Here is a 22,166-nt window from a genome sequence, read left to right on the forward strand (position 1 = left end):
CCGTGACCTGGCTATTGTAAATAGTGCTGCAATGAACATTGGGGTGCATGTATTTTTTCAATTATAGTTTTCTCTGTGTATATGCCCAGTAGTGGGATTGCTGGGTCATATGGTAATTCTATTTTTAGCTTCTTAAGGAACCTCTGTACTCTTCTCCATAGTGGCTCTATCTATTTACATTCCCACCAACAGTGCAAGAGGGTTCCCTTTTCTCCACACCCTCTCCAGCATTTGTTGTTTGTAGATTTTCTAATGATGCCTATTCTAACTGGTGTGAGGTGATACCTCATTGTAGTTTTGATTTGCATTTCTCTAATAATTAGTGATATTGAGCAGCTTTTCATGCTGATGCATCTCTTTTTCCTAACTTGAATGAGAATGTTACTTTTGTTTCACTGTTAAGAATGATCTTCGCTATTTTTTCCCTTGAAATTCTTTACCTTACAAAAAAAAGTTTCTCTTGATGCTTTGCAAGTAAGAATTTTAAAATCATGAATGGATTTTCCATTTCATCAAATGCTTTTTTGGTACCTATAAGATGATGATATTTTTCATTTACTTTGTTAATATTCTGAATTTTATCATTAAATTTTCCAATGTTCAATCATCCTTGCATTCTATTTGGTCATGATGTATTATTCTTTTACTATCTTGCTGCATTTCATTGGATAACATTCCATTTTATGCTTTCCTCTATGCTTATAAACAAAAATGGCCTGTAGCTTTATTTTTTATTGTCCCTTTTTCGTTTGGCTATCAGAGAGCAGAATAGCCCCATCTGAGTAGCTTTCCAACTTTTTCTCTACTCTGAAGCAATTTGCACAATAAGAGTTAACTGTTTCTTGAAAGTTTTCTAGATTCACATGCAAAATGATGTTTCTCCTGGACTTTCAGGGGTCATATCTTGAACCAGCCTCTTATACTGGGGTGTTATTCAAGCTTTCTGGTGTTTCTTGCATCCATTTTGGATATGTTTCCTCTCCAGACATTTATTCTTTTCTCTTATCTTTTGAAAATGTTGCTGTCAAGTTTCTCCTAAGATACTCTTTCGAGATTTTAAAAATTCTTTTGTGCACTATTTCATTCCTAGTGGTTTATTTTCCCCTTCTTTCTTATGCTCAGTTATGCCCATGGTGTATTGCTATCATTAATTTCTTCCAAGAATATTTTTGGTCATCAGTGTTCTGTCTCGTATGTGTTTTCTTTCGTTAATTTTGTCTTTATTCTTTGTTATTTTTTTTACTCCTACCCCTTCTTTCTCTTCTTCTATTTTATAGCTTCTTCAATTGAATGTTTAGTTCATATATTTTCAATCACCCTTCTTTTTCCTTTTGGTACAATGAAAGATATCATTCTGTTTTAATGCTTTTCACCCTAAACTATAATTTTAAATTTATCTAAATAATTTAAATAAATTTTAAAAAATTTATTTCATAGAAATTTGTGAAAATCATCATAACTTGAAGAATTATGAAAATGAGTCGCTCTGATGGCTGTGTAACCAGTACCTGGGTTCAGAAGAGAATATTCACATTATTCTAGAGACTTCCTCACAGCCCCACTCACAACCTCTCTCTTTCAAAAAGGTAACCACTACTCTGACTTCTAACATAGAAATAATACCAACGTAATCGTTGGTACCAAAAAATATCATCATCTTATAGGTACCTTTTTATCTTTATGTAAATGGAAGCATAGAATAGGTATTCTTTTGAGTCCGGATAATTTTGCTCAGTATTATGTTTATAGAATTATTCTTATATTTTCATGTAGTTCTTGTTTATCTTCATTTCTGTATTATATTCCATTGTATGAATATACTACAATGTACTTATCCATTCTAATGTTGACTGGCATTTGAGTTGTTTCCAGTGTTTGGCTTCTGAAATCATGTTGTTCTGAACACTCTTGGACTTGACTTTCATTGCACAGACATACACATATCCTAGGCATGAATCATAGCACATGGGTAAGTTCAATTTTAGTGGATACTGTCCAAATAGTTATTCAAAGTGAATGGAACGATTTCCATTCTCCTTACTAGAGTACAAGAATTTCCATTGTTCACAACAACACCATTTCTTGTATTGTCAATCTTATGAAATTTTAGCCTTTATTTGAATATGCAATTATAGTCCATGGTGGTGTTTTCTTTGTAGTTCCCGAGTAAATATTTCCAAACATTAGTTTTCAACCTGTCTCTATTCTTTTTTTTTTTAGGTTTTTTGTTCAATACTGCCCTGAAGACACTACATTTGGGATACCCAGCCAGGGCTGGGTGATTCACTAGATCTCAAGAGGACAGAGCCAAGTGTCAACCAAGGACATCACAGACTTGCAGGCTCAGCCAGCACCAGTCCTGAGCAAGGCTTCTGCCCAGCGTGGAGTCCCCTGGAGAATCAGCAAGCCTAAGAAATATTATCAACTCATTGCATTAAAGTCTACTGCGGGTTCCTGCTGATATACTCCAACCCATTTTTGAAAAAGTACTGTTTCCCAGCATCTTCACCTATCCAGAACATAAATCAAAACTTGGGAGTTTCCTGCTTATTAATGAAAGCTATGACGTCTAAGTCCAACTGGGCCCAGAACCCAAGTTGTAGAATAATGGTATTTCATCCAACCAAAGAAGAGTTTAATGATTTCGATAAATACATTGCTTATATGGAATCCCAAGGTGCACACCGAGCAGGCGTGGCGAAGATCATTCCACCCAAGGACTGGAAAGCCAGACAGACCTATGATGATATCAATGACATCTTAATAGCCGCTCCCCTCCAGCAGGTGACTTCTGGGCAGGCAGGTGTGTTTACTCAATACCACAAAAAGAAGAAAGCCATGACCGTGGGTGAGTACCACCACTTAGCAAATAGTGAAAAATACCGGACTCCAGCACACTTTGATTTTAAGGAGCTGGAGCGAAAATATTGGAAAACACGCCTCTACGATTCACCAGTATATGGTGCGGACGTCAGTGGCTCCTTATTCGATCAAAACACGGAGCAGTGGAACCTTGGACACCTGGGAACCCTTCAGGACCTGCTGGAGCAGGAGTGCGGAGTGGTCATCGAAGGCGTCAACACCCCCTACCTGTACTTCGGCATGTGGAAGACCGCCTTCGCCTGGCACACGGAGGACATGGACCTTTACAGCATCAACTACCTGCACTTCGGGGAGCCCAAGACTTGGTACGCGGTGCCCCCGGAGCACGGCCGGCGCCTGGAACGCCTGGCCAGGCAGCTTTTCCCGGGCAGCGCGCGGGGCTGTGAGGCCTTCCTGCGGCACAAGGTGGCTCTCATCTCGCCCACGGTCCTCAAGGACAACGGCATCCCCTTCGATCGGATCACTCAGGAGGCTGGAGAGTTCATCGTGACCTTTCCCTATGGCTACCACTCTGGCTTCAACCATGGCTTCAACTGCGCGGAAGCCATCAATTTCGCCTGCCCGCGCTGGATCGATTATGGCAAAGTGGCCTCGCAGTGCAGCTGCGGGGAGGCCCGGGTCGCCTTCTCCATGGACGCCTTCGTGCGCATCCTGCAACCGGAGCGCTACGAGCTGTGGAAAGGCGGGCAGGACCGGATCGTGGTGGACCACACGCAGCCCACGGCGCCGGACAGCCAGGTCCTGAACGCCTGGAGGGAGGTCCGCGCGTCCCTGGGAGCCGCTCTCGCCACGAGGCACCACCTGCCCCGCCGCGCTCTGCGCCCCCGTAGGGCTGTAGCCGCGGGCGGTGGGACCCGCCACCGAGTCCCTGTGCGTGCTGTGTGCCGGCGCCCCTCGCCGGCCCGGGGTTCTTGCTCTGCCGCCCAGTTCAGGGACGCGGCCACCAGCACCTCCGCGGAGCCCGGCCCGACCCAGCCGCCGACCCCAGGTCCATCCGCCCCGGATCGCCACCCAGCTGGAAGATGTGGCCCTCGTCGTCGTCCTTGGGAACAGGGCACTCAGGAGCCAGCTGCTCCCCCCAGGGCTAAGAGGAGGCTTTCGGTAGACACAGCTCAGGACCCAGAGGCTCAGCCCCTGCCTGTGGATGCACCCTCGCCGGACAGCGCCGCCCCGCTCAGCCCTGGGCTCCAGCATCCCGCCACGGCTTCTGGCTGTGGTTGTGGCCCTGTCCCCTAAGCCCAGGGGATGCCTTTCTACCCCACTGCTCTTGCATGGGGATCCTTTGAGACTGGTCATATTTCCATTTCAGAGCTTTGGGTATTTACAGGTCACTAGCCTTGCGTGAGCGTGCCTCCTGTGCTGCCGCTGGACATGCTGGTTCCCTGGTGTTTACCAAATTCTCCAAAGTTTGTTCTTCCTTCCAGACCCTGGAATCCTTGGACACTGCTAACTCCTGTGTCACAAACTGAGGTTTCATGCACTGGACACTCTAGTATCTCTGGGAACTAGGTCCTGCTGAGGTCACCAGAGCCCAATCTACCTCACACTCCCATCCTGTGGGCCAGCTCTGGATGCTGCTGTACTTGTAAAGAACCCTGGGCTTTGATTACCCTCCAGTCTCTCTCCTTTTCCTCTTCCCCCTTCCCTTCCTGCTTTTCTTGCCAAACTAGGCCCTTTTGACCAATTAGGTCAGTAGAGACTAAGATAATAATTGATAATCTTTCTGAGTCTTTGATGTATTGAAAATGTGTTCTCTGCTAGTATGGTAACTAGAATGTTAAAATCTGAGTTTATTAAATATATTAAAGGTAACCAGAATGTTAAAATCTGACTTTATTTTCTGTGTTGTTCAGTCAGTCAACTGAGAGGTGGTCGTTTTTTCTGCACTTTTCTTAATAATTATATCAAAACATTTCAAGCAAATCTTATTTTTATGAGCTGGTTGCCTTGTGTGATGTTGGTGAGTGAGTTTGGGGTTGATTGTTGGGTTCCAGCTGGCTGGCTGGGTTGGGGGGTTTGGTTTGCAGGCCTATCTGAAGGATGACTTGGTGGGAATCACCTGGCACTTGGCTGATCCAAGTTGCTAGGAGAGATGAGCAAACAGAGGACAAAAAGTGCCAGCATGTGAAAATCTTCTCTGCAAGTCTCCACTGCCTTCTCAATGCTGTATGTATATTTCACAAGGTTAAGTCATTGACACATGCCAATAAACCAATCCACAAATAAAGGAACAAGACAATTTCAAGTGGGCATGGTTCTGTGAAGAGATTAAAGGAGATGGGATGCTAGTGCAGAATGGGCAGTGTGGTTCCGGTGGTCAGGGAATACTTCTTAGAGCAGGAGACCTTTCTGAGTCCCAAATGACAAGAAGGAAGGTCCAGAGCTGATTTCCACTTGGATGAAACAGCAAGTGTAACAGCCCTAACATAGACCTTGGTGTTTTTGTGTGGATAGAGAGGAAGCTCATTTGTGTCTGGGGCACTGAGAAGGGAGAGGCAGGGTCCAGGGTATGCAGGACCTTGTAGCTCATGTGAAATATTTGAGTTTTTTTCAACTTGAAATGAGAAGGCATTGGAAGTTGAAAACAGCACTTGACATGATATAATTTGCACAGTTAACTAATCACCTTAATTGTTCTGTGGACCCCTTGGGGGCAGGAGAAGTAGTTAGAACATCTAAGTAATACAGGTGAGAATTGATGGTTACTGACTTAGGCCATAGTGTTGAAAATGCACAGAAGTGGCCAAAGTCAGAATCAATTTTGGAAATTGAACATGATAGTTTGGATGCAGAAGGAAACACTTCAGAGAATCAAACCACATCTCTCTTCCCTCCAGCTCTCCCCTACAGAATTTCAGTAAGAATCTGGAATTTGAAGCACTATGTAAGACTACAGGCAGGACTAATGAAAAAGTAAGGCTTCTTTGAAGTTCTGATTGAGGAGTAGCAAAAGCCCACGTCTCATCCCTATCACCATGCAGCTAGGCAACACTGTGGTAGTATAGTCTGTGGAAAACTGAAGCTGAGAGACTGCACTCAGGCTCCTCAGTGGAGGATGGCAGTGAGATGCTTGGCTGGAAAGATGATTAAGCCCTGTATTGAGATGGTGGAACCACATGATGGAAGCAGACTGGAATTACTGGGAAGGCAGCAGCCCTGGAGAGCAACTGGACCATAGTAGATCTCATATGAGCAAGGAGTAAACTTTCATGTGATAAGTAACTGAGAACTTAAGGGCTTTTGGTCCTTTCATTTAGGTCAGTTGTGGATATGGCAGTGCAGAGAAATAAGGGAACTCTGAAAAGTCTCTATGAAGACAGTAGCCTGGCTCATATTGCTATTTTAAATTTTAGAAACTGAAATTTTCCTTGTCATATTTCAGGGATATCACAATCTCTTCCCGGCAGATACACGCTCCAAATAACCTAGGATAACAAAATTGGGGGTTTTGAAGGCCAAGAGACAAAAATAAACTTCAGAAAATATTTCTTCCACTATACTCCTTATGTATTCACCCAGTTTTATAATTGAAACAAAATTTCCTTTGCCCAATAAAGAGTAGCAATGTTAAAAATACAGTTTAGTTTTACCAGTAGACTGGTTCCTAAATTAGTCTTCTTGACCTAAGTAGGCATTTCTCAAAAGAAGATATACAAATGGCCAACAGGCCCATGAAAAGATGCTCAACATCGCTAATTATTAGAGAAATGCAAATCAAAACCACAGAGGGGTATCACCTCACACCTGTCAGAATGGCCATCGTCAAAAAGTCTACAAATAATAAATGCTGGAGAAGTGTGGATGAAAGGGAACCATCTTACACTTTCGGTGGGAATGCAAATTGGTTCAGCCACTATGGAAAACTGTATGGAGGTTGCTTAAAAACACTAAAAATAGGGCTACCATATGATCCAACAGTCCCATTCCTAGGCGTATATCCGGAAAAGGCGAAAAGTCTAATTCAAAAAGATACATGCACCCCAGTGTTCATAGCAGCCTTATTTACAATAACCAAGACATGGAAACACACCAAGTACCCATCAACAGATGATTGGTTTAAGAAGAAGAGGTATATACATACCGTGGAATATTACTCTGCCACAAAAAGATGAAATATTGCCACTTGCAGCAGCATAGATGGACCTAGAGAATATCATACTAAGTGAAGTAAGTAAGACAGAAAAAGACAAATAGATCACTTATATGTGTTATCTAAAAAACAATACAAGTGAATCTATATACAAAACAGAAACAGAGTCACAGACATAGAAAACAAACTTGTGGTTAGCTAAGGGGAAAGGGAGCAGGGGAGGGATAAATTAGGGGTATGGGATTAACAGATACACACGACTGTACAGAAAACAGATAAGCAACAAAGATTTGCACAAAAAATCAAAACAAACAAAAACAAAACCAAAAAAACCCAAGGATTTGCTATATAGCACAGGGAACTGTATTCGATATCTTGTAATAATCTATTATGAAAAATAATCTGAAAAAATATGTATATAACAATCACTTTTCTGTACACCTGCGACTAACACAATATTGCAAATCAACTATACTTCCATTAAAAAAAAAATTAGGCTTCTTGAAAGGATCAGGAGCTGGGGGTGGTAATGAAGGGGGTTCATCCAGCAATTGTATTGAAAATTCTATTTTATTTCAAGTCAACTGGCACACTCAATTTGGATACTCACAATCTGGACCACTCTTCTCAGGAAAAGATACCCAGATCCAGCTGTTCTTCCATGTCCAGTAAGTTGTTGCTATACTTAATCTTGGAAAAGCAAGGGACATTGACAATGACAATTAAATAAAGGCAAGGATAGAGCCATCTTCGTTCTTACTGCCACGATCTCTCCTAGGCCTCTCTCCACTTCTGAGAAATAACAATCACAAGTCCAGTGTATATTCATCAAGTTTGTAGACAAAAGGCTACGAAACCGAAAGTAGTATGTCGTGTGGTTTTAACAACATACCCCCACCATCACCTTTTAAAAAAGTCAATATTACAGTTACAAGATCTAAAGACTTTCCTATCTATAGTCCCTAGTTAGTTCAACAAAGTCCACTAGATCTGGGTAATTTATTTTATTTTATTCGTTCTGCTGCTGATGGACAATAGGGTTATTTGCAAATCTTTGTTATTTCGAACTATGCTTTACAGAGCAGCTTTGTATATAGGATTCCTGGGTTGTATTTATGTTCACTTTTAACTTTTTAGAAAAAGCCCGCTTGCCCTCCAATTTCCACCTCTATTGGCAGTGTGGGAGAGATTTGGTTTCTCCATATCTTGACCCACTTTTTATATTGTCAGACCTAATCAAAATGGGCAGAGAACAGCTTCTCTGATTGCTAGTAATCCTGCACATCTTCTTGTATTTATTGGCCATTTGGATTTCCTCTTTTCTGAATTACCTACTCTAAAGCTCTACCTACTTTTTTTGGTTTGACTATTTTTTGTTGTTGTTATGTAGAAGTTATGTGATATTCAGGATACTAATTCATTGTCTATTTCATGTATGATGACAAACTTCTCCTAGACTGTAAGTTCTTTTAATTTTTTACGTCATAGTATTAGTCAGGGTTCTTCAGAGTAATAGAACCGATAGGAGATATATGTATAGCTCTTAGTAGAGGAACTCATTCATTTGGTTATGGAGGCTGAGGAATCCCACGATCTGTCAGGTGGGCCGTCTGCAAGATGGAGAACGGGGAATATGGTTGAGTCTGGGTTCGAAAGCCTGGGAACCTGGAGTGCCCATGTCAGATGTCCCAAAGCAAGGGAAGACGGATGCGTCTGCTCAAGCAGAGAGAGTAAATTCACCCCTACTCTGCCCTTTTGTTGAATTTGGGCTCTCAGTGGTTTGGGTGATCCCGCCTGCAGTGGTGAAGGCGCTCTTTACTCAGTCTACTGATGCAAGTGCTAATCTCTTCCCGGAAGAGCCATGCAGAACACACAGAAGTGATGCTTTACCAGCTATCTGGGCATCTCTTAGCCCAGTCTACATGTGAAATTAACCATCACAGTCATTAGTTTGGAATCATTTAAATATATCAGACGTTCCCATCATGGTGCTTTTGGTTCTTTAAGCCATTGTTCCACCCTGAGTTCATACAGACCTTCTTCAATATTTTCTCTTAAAATTCTGTGTTGTCTCCATCTGTAATGCACCTCAAATTTATTTATGTAAGTGGTATGAGGTCAAGCTCCAATCCCACCCACCCCCCAAAATAGTGCCAATGCCACTACCACATATTGAATAGCCCATCCTTCCCCATTGGTTTGGTACGCTACCTCCATCGTAGGCAGACTCCCACATACCCATGTGTCTGTGTCTGGCCTCCCTATTCTGTATGCAGATACATTTGTCCATTGCAGCTCAAATACCACAGTTCGGTAGAGGAGAAATCACCCCTCTTTGTTCTTCTTTTAAGGAATCATCTTGGGATTCTTATTTGAATACTTCCCTACTTACTAGATCTGTCACCTTGAGCAAGTTTCTTAATATCTCCTTGATGCGGTTTCCTCATATGAGAAATAGGGTTCATAGGATTTCCCTTATACGGTCATTATGAAGATAAGGCATAAATAAATTATTTTATGCAGAGTGCATTGAACAGTGTCTGGCATTAGATAGTCACCATATATTAGCTATTTTTAATAATATTTGTTCTGTTAAAGGTACAGAGAAACTTCTGTGGATCAAAAACAATGAAAAAGAGAGTGAAAAGACAAATCAAAGAGTGAGAACAGATATCGCGTTACTCATACCCAGTAAAGAAGTAATAAGCAGAACATATAACGACTACCAAGACAGACAACCCAGCAGAAAAATGGACACAATACTTGATGAGGCACTTCCTGAAGGGGCACCTCCAATCAGCCAATAATCATCAGAAAATTGGTTCACTCCTATTAGGAACCAAGTAAATGCAAATCATTATGAGGTACCCCTGTTCCCTCACCTGATCGGCTAAAACTGTAAAGGCAGAAAATCACCAAAGGTCTGCAAAAGTGAGGGGCGATGAACACCCTTGCACGCAGCTAGTGCGTAAACTGGTAAAATGTGTTGAAAACATTTGGCAACTTGCAGTTTACATATTCTATGGCCAGTATAGGCGTCAGGGAAGTTTCAGAGCAACGCTGTTTGTAAGAGGCCAAAAGTGGAAACAACCCAAAGCCCCATCTACAGTAGACAGTTTATATGGTTGAATACTTTACAGCCCTGAAACAGAAAAGTCCAGCTGCATGCAACGGCGTAAATGATGAAAAATTACACCAAAAATACACTAAAGTACATAAATACATTTGTGTTTCTTCACGGTTATATAAAGTTTTCAAAAATGGACAGAGTTTTAATTTTATAATGTTTACCAAAATTACTATGTGAATAGTTAGGATAAGGTCAGTGTAGGAGGCAGAAGGGGCTGTAATCTGGGAAAGAGAGCACAAGTCAGGCAGCCAGGTGCCTGGCAATGTTGCATTTCTTGACCTGGGTAGTGGCTCCACTTCTGTTCACTCTATAGTTATTTGTTGAAGTGTACATATATGCTTTACAGATTTCTGTGAACACTTTCTATTTCATAATTTAAAATATTTTTAAAAGTGCTCTAAAAAATTGTCACATAGTGGTTCATAGAATCATTTGGTTTATAGTGTGTTGTATTGTAGACTGTTTCCAAGACTCAGATTATGTTTCTAATCTTTTTCATTCTAATATTGTTTATTGATGCCTTCTCCTGTTTATTATTTACCATATTATATTTAGTAATACCTAATTTTTGGACAGTTTTAGACTTACAAAACATTGAGCACATGGATCAGGGAGTATTGACCCGACCCCACTCACATGTCCCCCTATTAGTAACATCTTAATTCCCATGGTATATTGATTACAATTAGTGAACCAATGTCAATATGTTATTGTCTACTAAGGCCTATCATTGGTTCAGATTTCCTTACCTTTTACCCAAAGTCCTTTTTCTGTTCCAAGATCTCATCTAAAATGTCAAATTACATTTAGTTTTCATGTCTCCTTAGGTTTCTCTTGGCTGTAACAGATTCTCAGAGTTTCCTCGTTTTTGACCAAAATTTGTATAGAAACGTGACAGTTTGGGGAAATACTGGTCAGGTATATTGTAGGATGCCCCTCTATTGGAATTTGATGCTTTTCTTATGATTATCTTGGGTTTCTGTATTTTTTTGGAGGAAGATTACGGAGGGAATTTTATCACATTTTAATCACATCATATCAAGGACATATACTATCAAAGTAATTTATGACTTTCTTTTTTTTGGCCTCATCTCGTAGTTTGTGGGATCTTAGTTCCCTGGCCAGGGATCGAACCCGGGCCCTAGGCAGTGAAAGCGCGGAGTCCTGACCACTGGACTGCTGGGGAATTCCCAGTTTATGACTCTTGATGTTGACCTGGTTAAAATGGTGTTTGGCAGGGCCCTCCTCTATAAATCACTGCCCCTCCCCGACTCCTATCCCCGATTGCCACTCTGCACCTGCTTCTCACGCTAAGGGAGCACTCCCTTCCTGTAACAGGGAGGACTATATAATTTATTAACCAGTTCTTTATTTTTTACATAACAGACTTCTATTTTATTAATCATTTATATTTTTGTATATGGTTGTTTCTCTTTTGTTTTTTGAATTGTTCTATCAATTTTATCTTTTTTTTCTTTCAAATAATTCTGAGGTATTTTGGTTTAGTTCTTACGAACTACTTGCATACAACTAAAAATCAATAGATTTTTAGCTCTTATATGGATATTGTTGTATATGTTATGTGGATATTCATTTTAAAATAAATATGGTTGTGTTCAGTTTTTTGATTATTGACTTTCAATTTTATTGCATGATTGAAATAAAAGATTGATCAAGATGGTACTCAATATGTTGATTCTATGGAATTTTTATTGAGATTTATTATGTGGTCTTACAGTGGTAAATTTTTGTAAATGTTTTAAATGTGTTGAAAAACATTTTGCTATGTGGTTGCTGCAGGTAATATAATCAAAGTTGTTAAATTTATTGTTTAAACTTTTATAACATTATTAATTTTCTTCTCTCCTCGTCTATCAATTTCTGGGAGAATGGTGTTTGAAAAAAAAAACCTCCCACCATGATTGCAAATATGTCACTTTTACCTTATAATTCTCAGTCTTTGTGTTCTATGTCTCAGTGCTGTGTGTCCAGGTGCGTAAAGTGCATCACTGTAATCTTTCCCGTGCGATTTTCTTTTTGATAACTATAAGCTGTCCTTCTTTTACCTTATAAATACATTCGATATTAATTGCTGCTAGACCAGGTTTCTTTTGTTTAATATTTGCTTGGTTTGACTTTCCCACTCCTTTTATTTTCAACCTCTTAGCTCGCTGTAAGATTGGTTTAAAAAATCAAAAGGGCGCAGACAAAGTGGGCTGACCAAGCAGAGCAATTATCGATGATTGGTGCTGATCAAATTATACCTTTGCCCAGGTAGAAAGCCAGAGCCATCAGGATATGGGTCTGCATTTGGAGAACAGCTGCCCAGAGAACACTGTCTCTCTCTCTGGGTCCTTGAATATCTCCAACTGGAATCAGGATTTTGTTGGTAGAAGGTAGGTCACTTTATTTCTGTAATTTGTGCTTATGAGCAAAAGAGTTATTTTCCTACCAGAAGTTTTAAAAAATGACACTATTTATGCATATAGAGAGAGAGAGAGAGCGAGAGAGAGGGAACTATACATTGGGATATCCTTTCCTTGAGTTTTTTTTTTTTTTTTTTTTACAATTCTGTAGCATTTAATACGTTCACAGCGTTGTACAACCATCAACATTCTCTAGTTCCAGAACATTTTCATCATCCCAAAAGGAAACCCACACCCATTAGCAGTCACTCCCTATTCCCCCCAGCCCCTGGCAACCAATAATCTACTTTCTGTTCCTGTGAATTTGCCTATTCTGGACATTTCACTTAGATGCAATCATACAATGTGTGGTCTTTGTGTCTGGCTTTCGCTCAGCACAATGTTTCTAAAGTTCATCCATGTTGTAGCCGGTATTTAGTACTTAATTCATCTTTAAGGCCAAATAATATTCCATTGTGTTGATAGTCCGCATTTTGTGTATCCATTCAGCTGTTTATGAGCACTTGGGCTGTTTTCACATTTTGGTGATTGTGAACAGAAGCACATGTACCTTTACATCTGCATCTTGTTGTCATCTGTGGGCCCCTCTGAGGGCAGCTCTCTGCGAATGTTGGGCTGTGAGCAGGTCTTCTGGCATCTACCACACCTCCCAACCCACCCCAGCCCAGGGGACCTTTGTGTGGTCTGGGGGGGCTTGGACTCATCAGTCACCACCTCAAACAGAGAGGGTCCACTGGAGTTATTTTGTTTCCTCTCAGGGGCTAGGCATTTACAACTCAGACACCAGAATCTGCTCCTTTGTCTCTGTTTTCTGCTAATACATCCGTAAGGCAGAGAACAAGACTGGTCTGGTTGCTGCCACGATGAGAGGGACGACGGAAGACACTAGAAGATGGGGGACATGAGGGAACAAAGGTGACAGTTCGAAAATATGAGCCTACATACTTTCATTTTTACTTATTCTCTTGATGACAACTTGTACACATGATTGGAGGGTGGGACAACGTGGGACATGGAAGCCACGGCCCAGGAACATGCGGAGGGGAGATCGGGAGGGGCCCTCTTCCCCCTCCTCAGGGCCAGTCTGCCCAGGCCCTGATACGAAGCAGGAAGGGGGGAGGCAGTGTGTGTATGTGGAGCAGGGGGGCAATCCTGCTTAGACAAGCAGACCCAGGTGGTCCTTCTTTACCAAGGGAGATGGGCAAATTGTGATCACCAGTTCTGGAAAAGGTAGCCAGTGGGCCTTGGCAGGGGAAATCTCTCCCCAAATCCACAAAAATCCACATGGAGGGAATCCTCCATAAGCCTGTGGATCAATGAACAAACTACATCAAGGTAGGATTTTAATGGCCTGGGATCCTTTGATCCATGGAGTCCTCTAGTTACAGAAAAGAAACCCTCCACTCTCCTCTCTGACCCACCCTGCCCTTTGCTACAGTCTAAATCGGCTGTTCCAGTGAACACAAGCAGCCCCACCCAACTCATCGCATTTGGGATTCAGCATTTACTGAGATGTCCTGGATGAGCTGCTCTCAGATTCCCAGATTTCACTTCTTTTTTTTTTTTTTTCACACACACACACACTGTATTTTATTTTTACAAGAGATAAATAGACTGACATCAAGCATTGTACATGGATGACCACAACAAAAGTAACAATTACTGCAATTACCAAACATGAAACACACTCATACTGTGTCATAATATTGACATTCAGTCCAGTAATCCCCCACTGTAGCAGCTCCTTTACTTTGCAGTGAAAATTGATTTGTATATTCTTTGCCTCTGAGTCCTTGTAAGATTTTTTTTTTTTAATTCAAACAGAAAGTCACAAAAATTATACTCATCCTCATCAGTTCACTCAGTCCCATGTAATTAATTTTTTTTTTCATCTTGATCTTTTGTTAGCACTTTTATGAGTTCATCAGTTTTTCATTAGAGTTCTGAAAATGCTTATTCATTCAGTTCAGCAGTACAGTCAGTTACCAGAAACCTGCACTTGTCAGAGTCTTTTCCATGAATTTCTTGAAGATGAAACTCTTTTATAGGAACATATTTGCAAAAGCATCAGAGTACACCCAGAACTGTCTGTAAATGACAAAAGACTTAAAAATGACCACGGTTAAAGATTTGATGAAAGTTCATAATAATGTAGTTGACAAGAAAATTAGTTATTTCTGAGATATACATTTTAAAGTAATAACTAGGATTATGACTTATAACATTAGACCAGAAGATATAAGATTTTTAGAAATTTCATGTAATGTCTGAAACATTTATGTTAACATGTTTCCATACAAACAACCCAATAAAAGTTTAGTATTAGTTGTTTTGTTTGTTTGTTTTTTTATACTGCAGGTTCTTATTAGTCATCAATTTTATACACATCAGTGTATACATGTCAATCCCAATCGCCCAATTCAGCACACCACCATCCCCACCTCACCGCAGTTTTCCCCCCTTGGTGTCCATATGTCCATTCTCTACATCTGTGTCTCAACTTCTGCCCTGCAAACTGGCTCATCTGTACCACTTTTCTAGGTTCCACATACATGCGTTAATATACGATATTTGTTTTTCTCTTTCTGACTTACTTCACTCTGTATGACAGTCTCTAGATCCATCCACGTCTCAACAAATGACTCAATTTCGTTCCTTTTTATGGCTGAGTAATATTCCATTGTATATATGTACCACTACTTCTTTATCCATTCGTCTGTTGATGGGCATTTAGGTTGCTTCCATGACCTGGCTAATGTAAATAGTGCTGCAATGAACATTGGGGTGCATGTGTCTTTTTGAATTATGGTTTTCTCTGAGTATATGCCCAGTAGTGGGATTGCTGGGTCATATGGTAATTCTATTTTTAGTGTTTTAAGGAACCTCCATATTGTTCTCCATAGTGGCTGTATCAATTTACATTCCCACCAACAGTGCAAGAGGGTTCCCTTTTCTCCACACCCTCTCCAGCATTTGTCGTTTGTAGATTTTCTGATGATGCCCATTCTAACTGGTGTGAGGTGATACCTCATTGTAGTTTTGATTTGCATTTCTCTAATAATTAGTGATGTTGAGCATCTTTTCATGTGCTACGTGGCCGTCTGTATGTCTTCTTTGGAGAAATGTCTATTTAGGTCTTCTGCCCATTTTTGGATTGGGGTGTTTGTTTCTTTAAAATTGAGCTGAATGAGCTGTTTATGTATTTTGGAGATTAATCCTTTGTCCGTTGATTTGTTTGCAAATATTTTCTCCCATTCTGAGGGTTGTCTTTTCGTCTTGTTTATGGTTTCCTTTGCTGTGCAAAAGCTTTGAAGTTTCATTAGGTCCCATTTGTTTATTTTTGTTTTTATTTCCATTACTCTAGGAGGTGGATCAAAAAAGATCTTGCTGTGATTTATGTCAAAGAGTGTTCTTCCTATGTTTTCCTCTAAGAGTTTTATAGTGTCCAGTCTTACAGTTAGGTCTCTAATCCATTTTGACTTTATTTTTGTGTATGGTGTTAGGGAGTATTCTAATTTCATTCTTTTACATGTAGCCGTCCAGTTTTCCCAGCACCACTTACTGAAGAGACTGTCTTTTCTCCATTGTATATCTTTGCCTCCTTTGTCATAGATTAGTTGACCATAGGTGCGTGGGTTTATCTCTGGGCTTTCTATCTTGTTCCATTGATCTATGTTTCTGTTTTTGTGCCAGTACCATGTTGTCATGATTACTGTAGCTTTGGCCTTTTTTTTTTTCCTTTAAAGCATAAAGGTGAAAAGGATGACATTTTATCTCAGAAAGCAACATTTTTTCCCTGGTAAAATTCTCATTTATTTATGCATTTAAAGTACAAGCATTGCATGCATATCATTTTTAGGTTTCTTCATTGGGGCCATGTATTTCTGTTATTAAAGGAATTAAAACCTTTTTTCTCCTTTTTTTTTTTTTTGAAGATATATTCTCTTTATTATAGTTACTCATCACTATCATATGTGCCTTCTGGGTCACTTTGGTAGTTCATGTTACATTTTTCCACATGTAAATTATTTTTATCATTTTACATGATGGGGAAGAAAATATGCAGATGTGTATCCATTCAGAAAAATAATTCATAATGCACAGATTATAAGAGCAGACAGAATTGAAATTAAAATTCCTTATAGAATACAGATACAGATTTCGTTTTTTTCTTATTGGAGTATAATTGCTTTACAATGGTGTGTTAGTTTCTGCTTTATAACAAAGTGAATCAGTTATACATATACATATGTCCCCATATCTATTCCCTCTTGCATCTCCCTTCCTCCCATCCTCCCTATCCCACCCCTCTAGGTGGTCACAAAGCACGGAGCTGATCTCCCTGTGCTATGCGGCTGCTGCCCACTAGCTATCTATTTTACATTTGGTAACGTATATATGTCCATGTCACTCTCTCACCTTGTCCCTGCCCCCCCCCCTTCCCCCTCCCCATATCCTCAAGTCCATTCTCTAGTAGGTCTGCATCTTTATTCCCATCTTGCCCCTAGGTTCTTCATGACCTTTTTTTTTTTTTTTTTTAGATTCCATATATATGTGTTAGCATACGGTAGTTGTTTTTCTCTTTCTGACTTACTTCACTCAGTATGACAGTCTCTAGGTCCATCCACTTCACTACAAATAACTCAATTTCATTCCTTTTTATGGCTGAGTAATATTCCATTGTATATACGTGCCACATCTTCTTTATCCATTCATCTGTTGACGGACACTTTGGTTGCTTCCATGTCCTGGCTATTGTAAATAGAGCTGCAATGAACATTTTGGTACATGACTCGTTTTGAATTATGGTTTTCTCAGAGTATATGCCCAGTAGTGGGATTGCTGGGTCGTATGGTAGTTCTATTTTTAGTTTTTTAAGGAATGTCCATACAGTACTCCATAATGGCTGTATCAATTTACATTCCTACCAACAGTGCAGGAGGGTTCCCTTTTCTCCACACCCTCTCCAGCATTTATTGCTTGTAGATTTTTTGATGATGGCCATTCTGACCGGTGTGAGATGATACCTGATTGTAGTTTTGATTTGCATTTCTCTAATGATTAACGATGTTGAGCATTCTTTCCTGTGTCTGTTGGCAATCTGTATATCTTCTTTGGAGAAATGTCTATTTAGGTCTTCTGCCCATTTTTGGATTGGGTTGTTTGTTTTTTTAATGTTGAGCTGCATGAGCTGCTTGTAAATTTTGGAGATTAATCCTTTGTCAGTTGCCTCATTTGCAAATATTTTCTCGCATTCTGAGTGAACGTTATATTTCTAATAATTTGTCTAGCAATGCAAATTAATGATTAGATTTTAATTAGAATGTTTCAAGTATTTACACATTAAGGATAATGTTTGTTAAGGATGTGTACATTTGTGTTCTGTACTTTTTTCCTGCTTTTGTTTACATAGGCACTCTTTCTATAATGGTAGATTTTTATCTGTGTTCCCTTATTTTATTATAATGTGATTTGCTGGTCCTTTTCTCTCTTTTCTCTTATGCTTATGTTTTTACACTTTTAATGGTCTACAAATTGCATTTTGGTTTCAGTAATCATTTCTATTGGGTGTTATGTTTTCTTTTGTAATCGTTTCAGCTTATATCATTGTTTTCCTTTCCCTAATTTATCTTTTGGGTTAAGCCATCCAATTTCTTGAGTTGAGTGCTTAACTCCTTTATTTTCAAGCTTGCTTAATGTCCTTACACTTCAGTTAGATAGTCCTCTTTTTCTGTCTTATGATTTGCCCTAATTTTTTATTTTTAAATTTCAGCTTTATTGCTGTATAATTGACTTAGAAAATTGTAAAATATTCAGTGAACTTTGTGGTGATTTGATATACATTGTGAAAGGATTCCCCCCATCGAGTTAATTAAAACAGTTACTTCATATATTTATTTTTTTGGTAAGAACATTTAAATCCTACCCTTCTAGAAAATTTCAACTATATATCACAGTGTTATCAACTATAATCACCATGGTTAACATTAGCTCCTGAGACTTTCTTCACTGTGTACCCTTTTACCCTCCCTTCCCTGCCCTCCCCTGCAACCACTTTTCTACTGTGGTTCTGTAAGTTTTACTTTTTTTTTTTTTTTTAAGATTCCACATATAAGTGATGCCATGCCATATTTGTCTTTCTCTGTCTTATTTCACTGGGCATAGTACCCTCCAAGACCATCCATGTTGTTGCAAAGGGCAAAATTTCATTCTTTTTATGGCTGAGTATTATTCCATTGCATATATGTACCACATCTTCTGTAACCATTCAACCATCGCTGGACATGTTCGTTGTTTCCATATATTATCCATTGTGAATAATACCTCAGAGAATGAGGGAGGACAGATATCTCCTTGATATTCTGTTTTTATTTCCTTTGGATATATACCCAGAAGTGAGACTGCAGCATCATATGTTGCTTATATTTAAAATTTTTGAGGAACTGCCATACTGTTTTCCATAGTATGCACCATAGCTGCACCAGTTTACATGCCTACCAAAAGAGTGTACTTTTTGCCCTTAAATTCAAACTTTGAAATTAAGATTGCTATACAATTTTCTTTAACTTGATGTTAAATCAGTTTGTTTTGTCATCCACTTATTTTCTATATTTTGTACTTTCTGTAGGTTTGGCTTGGAAACTTCCATGGAGAGACTTTCTGCTACAGTGAGGTGCGAAGCCACCCATGCACTCAAGCCTGGGAATCTGGAGAGGCCTCAGGCACTTATACCCCAAACAGAGGAAACTCACAGAGCTGCAGGCTGAGGCAGGACTTGGCTCAGAGAGCCCTCTCCTCTGGGAAATAGTCTATTTTCTTTGGCTCCAAAATGCTGACAAGAGCGGAGTCCTTCTGGTGGATTGACAAGCCTGGAGAAGATACCACCTCGTTTGTTTAAAAGTTCAAGTCTGAGTTCCTGCCTCTCAGATATATCTAAACTTCTTTAAAAATAAAGAAAGTATAGGGAAGAGGTACTCCCCAGCATTCTCAGGTATCCAAAGCATACCTAAGAAGCTGGGAGTCCGTTGCTTATTCTATTGCCGCCATGCAGTCTAAGCACTTTGGTAGCCAGAACCCAAGTTGGAAGATTATGACCTTCCACCCAACCATGGAAGAATTTGAAGATTTCAACAAATATATTGTTTACATGGAGTCGCAAGGTGCACACCGAGCTGGCCTAGCCAAGGTAATTCCACCGAAAGGATGGAAAGGCAGACAGACCTACAATGATATCGATGACATCTTAATAGCCACTCCCCTCCAGCAGGTGACTTCTGGGCAGGCAGGTGTGTTTACTCAATACCACAAAAAGAAGAAAGCCATGACCGTGGGTGAGTACCACCACTTAGCAAAGAGTGAAAAATATCGGACTCCAGCACACTTTGATTTTAAGGACCTGGAGCGAAAATATTGGAAAACACGCCTCTATGATTCACCAGTATATGGTGCGGACGTCAGTGGCTCCTTATTCGATCAAAACACGGAGCAGTGGAACCTTGGACACCTGGGAACCCTTCAGGACCTGCTGGAGCAGGAGTGCGGAGTGGTCATCGAAGGCGTCAACACCCCCTACCTGTGCCTTCGCCTGGCACACGGAGGACATGGACCTTTACAGCATCAACTACCTGCACTTCGGGGAGCCCAAGACTTGGTACGTGGTGCCCCCGGAGCACGGCCGGCGCCTGGAACGCCTGGCCAGGGAGCTTTTCCCGGGCAGCGCGCGGGGCTGTGAGGCCTTCCTGCGGCACAAGGTGGCTCTCATCTCGCCCAAGGTCCTCAAGGACAACGGCATCCCCTTCGATCGGGTCACTCAGGAGGCTGGAGAGTTCATCGTGACGTTTCCCTATGGCTACCACTCTGGCTTCAACCATGGCTTCAACTGCGCGGAAGCCATCAATTTCGCCTCCCCGCACTGGATCGATTATGGCAAAGTGGCCTGGGAATAGGGCTCTGCATGACCTTTGGAAAAATCTGGGTCAGAATAAGGGAGATATCAGGTGAGTACCCTTAGGAGATTAACAATCGGTGGCTGGGTGGGGGCTCTAAAGGGGACCTCTAATTACCAGCTGGGAAGGGAGTTGGGGTCTAGAATAGTAGCATTAAGACCAGAGATTTGTAAGGTACTGAAGCTGTGTGTGTGTGTGTGTGTGTGTGTGTGTGTGTGTGTGTGTGTGTGTGTGTTGCCTTCTGTTTTCCTGAAGCAATATGGAATGAACACTTTGTTTTCTTGGAGCAGCAAGGAAGTAGGGAGGTGGGGAGACTTTATCTTCCTTTCCAGCCAGGCTTGGAGATGCAAGAATAAGATGAGTGTGGCCATGAAGAGGTGAGGAAGATGGGCCGTGTCTCTGGGATGCACCACAGAGAAGAAAGGAGACATGGGGAGGTCTGCATTGTCACCAGACTGTGAGGCCACCTTCCCTGGCCCCTCTCCAGAGCTGCAGAAGCTTTCCTTCCTCATCATGGCAGAGAGGGTGACTCCCAGGAGAAACTGACCCTGTCCACTATGAAATTTTGTCCTTGGTATGGGAAATTCCAGAAAGGCTATTACTCTGGATAGTAATAATGATTCTCTATTCAGTACTCCTTCCCTATCGCCTCCCCTGCAGCCTCTTCTTTTTCTTTTAATGGTGAAGTAAATAAATGTGATGCTGTTGATGTGGTTTTGTGTTTTCCCTCCATCCACAAACTCAGTCCATCCATGGACCCACTCTGTATGCATATGTGCAAAGTTGAATGTGAAGCGTGATGTCTTTCGTAAAGCAAACTTTTCCGTAGTCACTGCTTGGACCTTTCCAGCAGTTACTTAGAGGGGAGAACTGGACTTCGAGTCAGCAGAAATGGCATTCAAACCTGCGCTTTGCTACTTTCTAGTCGTGGGACCTTCAGCAAAAAAATCATTGATTTTCTCTGAGCCATAATTACAGTGCGAGAGTTTTGTGAAGATACTGGGGATGTAAATGTGACAGGCATGTAGGAGGTGCTCAGTTAATTTGATGTGCATTCATACACTCTGCTGGCCTCTAGGGCCAGCCCAAGGCCAAGGACATCCGCTCATATTCCTTCTCTGATGCTCACTTCCACTGTTGTTTTCCTCACCACCCCACCCCACAGGCTTACACGTTACTTTTATTTTACTTAATAGACAATTTTTTCAGAGTAGTTCACAACAAAATTAAGTGGAAAATTCAGAGGATTCCCACATACTCCTTCCCAGGCTCCTCCACCATCATCCACAGCAGAAAGGAACATTTGTTACAATCGATGAACCTGCACTGACTCCTCATCATCACCCAGAGTCCGTAGTTTAATTTATGGTTCATTCTTGGTGTTGTACAGTCTATGGATTTGACCAATGTATAATGACGTGTATCTACACTTATAACACCATACAGAATAGTTTCATTGCCTAAAATTCCTCTGTGCTCTGCCTATTCATCTCCCCCTCCCCCCTCCCCCACAACCCCTGATCATTTTACTGCTTCCATAGTTTTGTCTTTTCCAAATGATTTCTTTCACGCAATAATATGCCTTTAAGTTCCCTCCACTTTTAGTGGTTTTATAGCTCATTTCCTTCTGTTGCTGAATAATATTCCATTGTATGGTGTACCACCCTTTATTTATCCACTCACGTGCTGAA

At 40.8% G+C, this 22,166-nt stretch overlaps 1 long non-coding RNA gene and 2 pseudogenes across 3 annotated transcripts in view; all 3 read left to right on the top strand.

Annotated features, from left to right (window-relative positions):
* The window catches only part of LOC309636721, a 939,587-nt gene that overhangs the window by 225,572 nt on the left and 691,849 nt on the right, over positions 1 to 22,166 (top strand). The gene's annotated exons all lie outside the window — the stretch shown is intronic.
* LOC309636964 (lysine-specific demethylase 4D pseudogene) lies at positions 1,998 to 4,119 on the top strand (annotated as a pseudogene). Its single transcript has one exon. The product of its transcript is annotated as a lysine-specific demethylase 4D pseudogene (transcript).
* Positions 19,546 to 20,475, top strand: LOC309636416 (lysine-specific demethylase 4D pseudogene; annotated as a pseudogene). Its single transcript has one exon. The product of its transcript is annotated as a lysine-specific demethylase 4D pseudogene (transcript).

Source organism: Balaenoptera physalus (assembly GCF_965194825.1).
Source record: "Balaenoptera physalus genome assembly, chromosome: 10".
Lineage (NCBI taxonomy): Eukaryota > Metazoa > Chordata > Mammalia > Artiodactyla > Balaenopteridae > Balaenoptera > Balaenoptera physalus.